The following is a 9,811-nucleotide window of genomic DNA, read 5'->3' as shown; positions in this document are numbered from 1 at the left end:
TTTTCTTTATTTACATTTCAAATGCTATCCCGAAAGTTTCCTATACCCTCCCCCCACCTCTGCTCCCCTACCCACCCACTCCCACTACTTGGCCCAGGCCTTGCCTTGTGCTGGGTCATATAAAGTTTTGTGCTGTTTATCTTATTTAATCAATTAGGCCCTTACAACCCCAAAGTGTTTCTTTTTTAATATATGAAGAAGCTGAGGCATGGGGGGAGGGGTTGTAGTTCCCCAAATGTCTCAGGTAACAGGTGATGTAACTCTACCACTTCTCTTTTGGCTAAGGTCTGTTGTGAGCTTCCTGTTGGGATAGCCTTCTACCTGAGAGTTGGCAAGTCTCCTCCCTCTCAGCCCTGTGACAGACATCTCTTCCCTTCTGGGTACGGTAGCTGCATGCTCAAATGGTAAGAAGCTGAGATTCCCTTACTCCTGTGACATTTTGCTAAAAAAAAAAAAAAAAAATCAAATCCTAAATAGGACCAGTTTGTAGGTGTGATGTGGTGATAAAGTCACTGGAGTCAAAAGCTCAGCCACAGGAAGGAAGTGGAAGAGATCTGGGGATCACCAGGGATACAGGAGCCACTGCTCAATGTCTGTACAGGCGCGGAGTGTGGGAATGAGTGTGGGGCACAGACAGGTTCTTTTCTTCCTTTCTTCTTCCCTGAGTGGATCACCAGCCTCGTACCAGGCTTCATGATCAACCATTAGGAGCCAGCAAATATAAACGCTGCCCTTCTCTCCTGCATTACGAACCCTGGGAGCCAGTGAGTCCGACTTCCTCCAAACAGAAACATTCTCATATCTTCTCCCTACCCACCTCACCTGATTCCCTGGAGACATTCACAGGGCCAGCAGTGTACTTTACTCAGTGCCACAAAGAGACCACACGAGGGTTTTGTCCTGCCTTTAGATTCTACACAGTATACGGATTTTTCTTTATCTATTTACCCATTCTGGTTTTGGAGAATCTCTATACCCAGCCTATTGCTCTGCTTAGTACCCCATGAGAAGCCTGTGGGCTGCACAGGACATCTGTGGGTATGGCTCTACAGTTACTGAACACCCACTGGGCCAACACTACCAATGGATGCTTACTTTGCGGAGGAGGGACTCAGCCTATTTTGCTACCAGGCAGGCAGCAGGGACTACTAGAACCACAGCTGCTCCAAGACAGCAGCAGCAGAAGCCATGTGGGCAGCTGGCCAGGAGGCCACATCTCTCTCTGTGCCAGGCTGCCATGCACCAACAGTTGGAAGAGAATAGTCCTAAACTGAGAGGCACTGCAATGCCCCTGGAGTCTTTCGCTTCAAAGCTGGGAGAGATACTGCATTTGCCCTCTGATAACCTCAAGGCAAAGGACAGCCCATGGCTATGCTGCCTGAATGAAGTGAGGGGTGAGGGTGCCCATACACAGGGTGGAGCCTAGAATGGATACCTACTCCATCCTTACTAAACCTGGGTACTGGGACCAGACAGGCTACAGACCACAGACTGGGTCTAACCCTGGAGCCAAGAGCCTGAACCTCAAGTATGTTGAAATAGCATGCAGAGCCTTTCAGGTTGTTGTAGGGCTCTTCTTTCTAGGAGGATGGGTCAGCTGACACCAGCTTGCTCCCCCACCACTGACTTTCTCTCTGATGCTGTTCAAGGCCATTCTCAGCTTCACGTTCCCTTGGTACTGAGGTCCGAGCTGTGTCCAGAGAAAGGTACTGACAAAGCAAGATGCTCCTGAGCCCTGTGCCTTCCCTAGCCTCGCCAAGCCCAACCATCTATGATTGTATAGTCATCAAGTGTGGGGCTTTGCCAATGGCCATGTACTTGCTGGATCTGATGTTTGTCCTTCAGGTCAAACCTGTGCATCCCCACCTTGGACCCAGGTCTCAACACAAAGGAGGAACACCACCATTATCTCTGCAGCTCAGGCTCCATAAGTGCATCCCTCCCAGGGCTATTTGTAGTCAGTTGAGGGAATCCATTGGAAGCATCTGGTTCACAATTAGCAGGGAAATTACTTAGATCATGAAGAATATAATAGCAGTCGAAGCAAGCACTATCACCTTGTTTTAAAAACAGAACTCCAGGCGTGGGAGGGGGCCTGAGAGGGCAACAAACAGCATTATCAAAATATATTCCGTGTGTTGGTGAAAATCCTCATGAAACATGTTAAAATTAATATGTGCTAATAAAAACTTTAAAAAGTCCATTGGAAGATGAAGAGAAGGGGAACGCTTCAGCTGTTTCCTAGGGGTCAGTACCAGCTGCATGCTGGACACTTTTTCTAGCATGTTCTTCCTTCCTTACGGCTAGGCAGTGCAGAGACTTCAGATCCTGGGTATGTAGGTGCTTGGCACGCTGAAGCATGATAAACGGGGTGACCCAGGGCAGGTAGGCTTCCCACGCGTGGGAAGGTTGTGTTGCCTGGAACCTGGCACTCTTGCCCGGTTCACCCTGCTTTTTGGTTCACAGCATGCTCCTTAACAATGACCCGAAGCCCTGTTCTGTGCACTCTCCCTATGGTACTGCTTTTTCAGGCCGAGCAGCAGAGGCTTGGGACTAAAGGTCAGAGGAGATGAGAGTCGGACACTGAGGCTGCCCTGATGCTCTGACGCCTGCTAAAGACTATTTCTTCTTTCCCTTCTTCCTGCGTGGGTTAGCCCCACATCTCCGTGGCTCCTCCAAGATGCCCACTTAAAGAAGAACTCTGGATTTCTATAGGTCCTATGGCCAAAGCTGTGAGTGTACTAAGGTATGTCAATGGGGATATATGACTATATGGCCTCCTGAATGCAGTGATTTCCCTGTCCTTTAATCTCAGGTTGTAAGTTCTTGGGAACTTCATTCTTGCTACCTCCCAACTCTAAGCTCCCCCTTCTAGTATGCTTGCTCTGTCCCCAAGGTTCATGCTGTGTGGCATCAGTTACCCCTACTGACAGGATAAGAAACAGTTAATATGATGTGCTGGTGGTAGTTGGTTGAGCATACTTATAAAAGTGTTATTAGCCAGAGTGGACAGCTTGTGTCTGCCACTCCTCGTAAACACAGCAAGTATGTATGTGATCGATGGAGGGTACATTAAATCTAAGTCCTACACGTAGAGATTATGCTGACACTATCTATGTGTACTCTGGACTATATATTACATGGCAAGCTGCAGGGTGGCTACGTATCATTGAACATCTCTCTGCAAGGAAGCCTGGATAGTGTAAGGCAGATTTGCCTGCTATGTCCCCAGAAGGCTCTCTAGGGCCTCATGGGCTCTGGGTCCAGACAAGGATCCTAAAAGGGAAGATAGATTTCACCTTCAGGGCTCCAGGGAGTGGTAATGGCACAGGACATTGGCATCTCCCTGTGGCCAGGATGTTCATGAGGAATGCTTCTTTTTGTCCCAATATTTGCTAAGCTGTTCTGTTCCCAGAACTGGGAAGGCCATGCTCATCTGGGGGAACGGGCACCCGAGGATCCTTAGGAAACACGAGATGGCTGGAAGGAACACACAAGCCCGACAGACACCAGATAAAACGGGGGCTCCCCTGCCTACTTTGTGTTCCCATGGCATTTGAAATAAAACCTCACACTGAGTACTAATATATCTGCTGTGTCTTTCCCAGGATCAGGAAGGGCAACCGGGCCAAGTACTATTGACCTAGTACTTTGTTCTCCATGGTTTGGCAGAAAAGAACCAGTCCACTGACCGGACGTTGAAATGAAATGTTGCGTGTGCACATGTAACAGCGTAACGTACGAAGAGGGAGGGAAGACTCTGACATGTGCCACCGAGTGGATGCAGCCTGGGGACATTAGAAGAGAAGCAAATGAGTCACAAAAGGGCAAACAATGTAAGTTATACTCAAATGATGTGTACCTAGAGAAAGGCAGAAGCACAAAGCCAGCCTGGGGTGGTGATGCTCAGCAGATGTAGAGCTTCCAGTTTGTAAGGTGGACATGAGTTTTATAAAACAGTGACTATATTTGACTACTGAGCTGTATACTTAAAATGGATAAGACGGTAAGTTTTATGTCGCATATTTTTGACACAATAAATTAAAAAGCTTTGTTGTACACATGGTCCATGTAGATCTGGCTAATAAGGACTGCCTCATGGGCCCAGGGCTCTCAAGAAGCCTGTCCAGTAAGCTTTCCCTGAAGCTGGGTTAGGCTTGGTGTTCTATGTGGCCATAGTACCTTTCTGGCTTGTCTCTCAGGAATGTCACCATGAAGAAATCAGTTCAGGGCACAAGGATGGGTGTACCCCTTAGCATAGTGGGTATTCGTAGGCGGCAGCCTGCAGCCTGGCAGCGGAGGAGGCTAGAGCAGCGGCCGCTTGCTCCGAGACACAGAGGGAGATTTATGAGGGGGAGAAGAAGTTAATATCGACAAGTGATGAGTTAGGAGAGTAATACGTCAGCTTAAGTTCAGAAACTCTGACGGAGAAAGAAAATCGCATGCCTACCGGCTGTTCATCACCCTAAGCAGGCTGCAGAGCCAGGGTCCCTGGCCTGTGGCTAAGCAGAGCACGCATGCCTGCTGCTAAGTCCCTCCACCTCTGAAAACAGTGTTTGTTTACTGCGAGGCCTTCAGGCAAAGGGAGAGAGAGCAAGAGAGCTGAGGGGGCAGGTACGAAGGGTACAAGGAGGGGTGCTGAGGGGGAAGAACTGTCTACTAGGATGGCCAGAGAACTGTATCTGAGACACAGCATCTTCCTTGATATATGGATGACGCCACCCACCATGCTTCCCTGGGGACCAGCTAGGAACAGCTCCCGGAAGCAGCTTTGCTCTGACTGGGTGCCTGGGCAGCGATGACTGGGGGTGGTGAGGATGATCGCCACTCTCTGAGGCTCAGGTATGGGACTCCCCAGTCGGAAGGCTGCAGATCCAGGCTATGAGTACCCAGAAGCCCCAGAACCAGGTCCTAAGCCACCAAGGATTCCAACCCCTCACCAACCTCTGTAGGTGTGTCTGTTCACCAAAGACAGGCCATCGGGGTGTTAGGGAAGTTAGAGTACTGTGGGAAGAGACACTCAGATTTGAGAGGCCTTACACAAGGATGGAGTCACTGTGGCATTCGTCCCTTCCTATCAGGGTAGGAAGCAGTCTGGAGTCACAGAGTCACCAAGGCTGGAGAAGCCTGGTGGCCCGGGGAGCCTTGGCATCCACACACCCCGTTCCTGACATGCTTCTGGCCTGCTTTCCTCACCCGCTGCTCCCCACCTTCGGGACCCCAGTTCCTGAATGCACTGCAGATGGGCTACGTGGTGTGACTTTGCTGAGTCAGCAGATGCTCTTTGGTTCATGGCCTCCAGACTTCAGATGAGGAAACAGGCACCGAGTAAGTGAAAGAGCAAGCATGGCCCTAAGTTCATGTCCCGGCTGGCTGTGTCAGTAACTCAATTGGATGACAGAGCCTGTGAAGTGCCTGTTTCAGGAGCCTTCCTGGCTTCTGGCCTCTGTAGTGTTCAGGGACACAGCCTCCTGGGTTTGTAACCTTTAAGACCAGAGGTAGAATAGGTCTAGGAAGAGCTCCCTTGAATCCCTTTGTCACACTCAGCAAGATGATACAGTGGCTGACTTTGTGGCTGGATTTAGGTGCTTCTTGTGTGTGTGTGTGTGTGAGAGAGAGAGAGAGAGAGAGAGAGAGAGAGAGAGAGAGAGAGAGAGAATGAATTTCTGTTTTCCCCACCTTCAGACAGCAGAAACAGCCCTTTTTATCTGGCAGCAGTCATTTAAAGTAAGGACACACTCCCAGTTGTATTTTATCTCCAGGGCTGTATTCTATCTCAGGTCAGGAAACAGGGGCCCTGGAGGAGTCAACACTGCAGGCAAGGGCAAACGCTGATGGCAGACAGCCTGGCTCAGAGTGGGCTGCTCTGCAAGTACTTCTGTGAATTGCTAAATAAATGAAGAATACAAATTGCTTTCTATTTTCAAATAAAAAAACAAAAAACAAAAAGGCACCCGCTACTGTGTGCTCTGAGTGATTAGCATGACGAGCTGCAATGACTCATCCCCTCTTCACCATCTTAATATCACTCCCATTTTAGAGATGGGGAATCAGAGGCATAGGGGGGCAAGCGGTACCCTAAGGTCATACAACCAATATGCGGCAGAGGCAGAATATGAGTCTAGCCTCTGTGGCTCCTGTGGCCACACTGTGCCAAACCCTCTGTGCATAGGCAATGCTCACAACAACTGTTTAAGAGCTTTCTAGGCTGTAGGCAGCATTCTGAACGTATCGTTCACGATGGAACCACTGGTCACAGGTGGCTCTTGAGTCCTTGAACTATGGCTGGGGTGGTGAGGGGCTGCTTACTGGGCAAAGGGAGTGATCCAGCTCACACTCAACAGAGGTTATCACAAGATCTGATCCATAGTCGAATAGCTAGCAGCAATCCTAAGCTAGAGAGTTGAATCTGGCCCCAGTGGCCAGATCCTTCCGCTGCCCTAGAAAAAAAGGAAGGCAAGCAGGATAGAGATGACAGAGCCTCACCCCTACAATCCAGGCCACACTGTGAAAATGGGGTGCTGGTCCCTGGCACTAAGTTATTCCTGACTGCCAAGACCTTTGTCTATTCTGCCCTTCAGTGCTTTCTGTCCCCTTCTCTTCACATGAGCACATGACTGGACCCCACAGGTTATGCACATAGGGAGAAAAATCTTGCCCGTAGCCCTGCACACTGGGTAGAAGACCTCCGCTCCCTCAGGCATGGTAAGTCCTCCAACCCCTCCAGCTCTCGATCTAGACTTTGATTCTCCACCTTAGGGATATTGGTGATGGCAAAGCCGTAATCCCTGCCAGGAATTTGGCGCAGAGCCTGTCTCCTGTACTGCTGTCAGCTGGTGTGTGCACAGGGAGCACAGACTCATTTTAATATTGGCCGGAGCTAAACCTCATTAGAAAAGTAAATTTGCTGTAGCTGCAGGGGAAAAAATGCAAGCAATCCACACAACCTTCCCAAAGCTAAATAGAAAGCGCAGGGTTTAGACTGTTTAATGCAATATGTCCTCATCACCAGGTGCAGGGCCTGGGACACAGTAGGTACTTAGAGTCACTGCAAGTGGACTGAATTCTGGGTGACTTCTGGCCATAGTCACCTTTCAACATAGATAGTTAAGTGGTTATAGATTTAATGTTTATAAATCTCAAAAAAATTAGACAAACATTTGCTGGTATTATGGAATGATTAAAATAAAAAAACACTAGATATGAAAATATCATTCAATGGAGAGATGTTTTGAGTAACTTGGTTCTGGATCAGGAAAGGTAGGGTCCAATTCAAAGTTGGAGGTTAGAGTAATATAGGTTAAGGGGAGGAAGACCCAGACACTGGGAGAATAGGGGAGGGAAGGAGAATGTATAAAAGACATAAATGAAATTAACATTCATAGCCCTTATCCTTAACAGACTAAAAAGATGTTACTTCCCCAATTTATAGACTGTAAGGAAAGCATGCATTAAGAGGACTAATTTTCCGTCAAAATCCACTTAGCTGGGGACAGATGTACTGACATGAAGGACCCCAGCAAGCCCTTCTAGAGGTCTTTCACCTCTGGATCATGACTATGTCTTCTAGCTGGTCCTTGGGGGATTTCCAAAGATCTGCTCGTCTGGAGCCTGGACAGGAAGGATGACACACATGACAGAGGCTTTTCTCCCTCTTCCCTAGGTGTCAGGCTTGCCCATACTCTGCCCCTTTCTCCGCCACACTACATGCCAGGTAAGAATGGCAAAGGCCAGAAGGAAAACAACCCTTCACACTGGGTGATGCCACAGCAGGCAGCTCTCCTTACTAGTCCTGGAGCAGTTTGCGTTTGATGTCATGACCTATCCGTGTTGTGAGCCACCCGTACTCCATCAGAGTCTTTCTCAGTAGGCAGTCCACCAGCTCCAGTGAGGGGCCTCCCCAGGAGAGGATGATTGATAAAGTTATGGTGTGCAGATTTGTAGAAGAAGGCTTGCACCTTGTCCAAGGGCTTCGCTCTGCCTCCATCTCATTGCCTCTCCTAGTCTCTGATTTCTCCTTTTGCTGAAGCCTGGCCTCTCCTACGGGCAGAGGAGCATTCAGGAATCCTTATTCTTCTCTTCTAGCCACATGCTACCTACCACTGGACTCCCTGGCCCAGAGCCTGGCTCCTTGGTCAGCTCACCCTCTTCCATATCTTATCCTTATAAAATCTCATCACTCTGGGCTCCATATCATGAAGGCACAATGGACACAGTCCTCCCTAAACACTGTGGGGAATATTCAAGTCTAATGAAAAGCTTGAGCAGAAGTGGGCTTCTTCCTCTGGGCAGCTTGTTCTCCGCTACAGACTTCCATCCTGTAACTGGATCCCCTTTAGTGATTTTCCTGCCCAGGGTTCAGGTGGAACATTCAGTAGCACCTCACCCAGAAAGCACATGCACATCTCCAACCACGCCCACAGGCACAGGGTGATCCCTAAGCCCTTGGAGAGCAGCTGTACAAATGGGAGCAGCAAGACAATGGTCTCAGTGCTAAGTGCGGGCGTGCATGCATTCATCTCTCTGGTCCCATCACCCTAGGAAGCATTTTTCTCTTGTTGAAAGGGGCAGAGAGGAGACAGAGTGCGAGCCCAGGACCTCGGCGGCTCCTGTGAGTGAACTAAGCAGAGTGGGAGGCTTTGCAAAGGTTTCATGGCAAGGATCTTTGTCTCGAATGTTTGGTTCAACAGTGCTCACCAACTGAGCAGGTTCTAAAAGGAAATGCCTCCTCTCTGTAGTGACTCTCGACAATGGGAAAAGGGAGATGCTAAGGACAGAAGACTAGAGCAACAACAGCCCTACACAGCTAAATACCCACCTCGACACCAGTCACTTGTGAAGCCTTGTGCTTGCCATTTACACACGCACACGCGCGCACACACACACCACGCGCACAACATTATTTCTGTGCCAGGCATATGGATGGCTGTCTCATTCACTTGCAACTGTATGCCAGATAGTCCAAGATCGAAATTCTGCTGGGCACTCCAGCTAAACTGGTCTCTGTGAAGAAGTACCCCTCATAAAGGAATCCACTGTCAACAAAAAGCCCTGCTCAAGGTCCTGTGCCTTTAGAAATCTGGGGGGCTCATCTCAGCTCCACCATCTATAAGCTCTCTAGTGAGTGCACTAGGACTATATCCGGCTAAGAAAGTGGTAGCTCATGAAAAACACGTTCCTGTAGGTGGGTGGGGTGAGGTGGGCTCTTGACCTAAGCTGCTTAATAGGAGTCTGACACTCCGGTTCCCTGGGGTGCTGGATCTGATACTTTTCTTCTTACTTCACGTCTCAGTTTCCTTTTCTGAACTTGTATGATCAAGTGCACAGAGGAAGGTAATGACCTGGCCCTGCCTCCTTCCGCTTTCCTGCACTGAAGGTCTCTAATTCATTGTCACTTTCCACATCTCTTGGCTCCCAGCACCCACAGGAAAGATGAGCGGCACTTGGTTTCCCTGAAAAGAATTAAATTGTAAATGTCCAGGAAAGACTGAGAGATTGGAGTCCCTGCTGGTGAGTAGGGGTGCGGCTAGACCTGACCCCTTCTCCTATAATCCTGTGGGTCACCAAGAACCACCTGCTGAGGTGGCAAGGAACAGAATAGCTAAGAGAAAGACCAGTTGTTAGAAGACTCAGAGAACCAGTTTTTGCCTTCATCCTAATGGAGCGGGGCAGGCAGCATCCGAGCTTTATTTCCTATCCCCTCAGGTGCAGGCCCTGTCAGCCGGCCCTATTTCCCGATGGATGTCCCTATTTTGTGCAACACACACACACACACACACACACACACACACACACACACACACACACACAC

The 9,811-nt window shown here is 49.2% G+C and overlaps 1 protein-coding gene across 1 annotated transcript in view; it reads right to left on the bottom strand.

Moving 5' to 3' along the window:
- B3gat1 (beta-1,3-glucuronyltransferase 1) overlaps positions 1–9,811 on the bottom strand; it is a 27,443-nt gene that overhangs the window by 17,038 nt on the left and 594 nt on the right. The window lies entirely within an intron of this gene.

This window comes from Mus pahari, chromosome 10, assembly GCF_900095145.1.
Source record: "Mus pahari chromosome 10, PAHARI_EIJ_v1.1, whole genome shotgun sequence".
Lineage (NCBI taxonomy): Eukaryota > Metazoa > Chordata > Mammalia > Rodentia > Muridae > Mus > Mus pahari.
The sequence above is the reverse complement of the archived record's forward strand: the minus strand, read 5'-3'. Positions and strand labels throughout refer to the sequence as shown.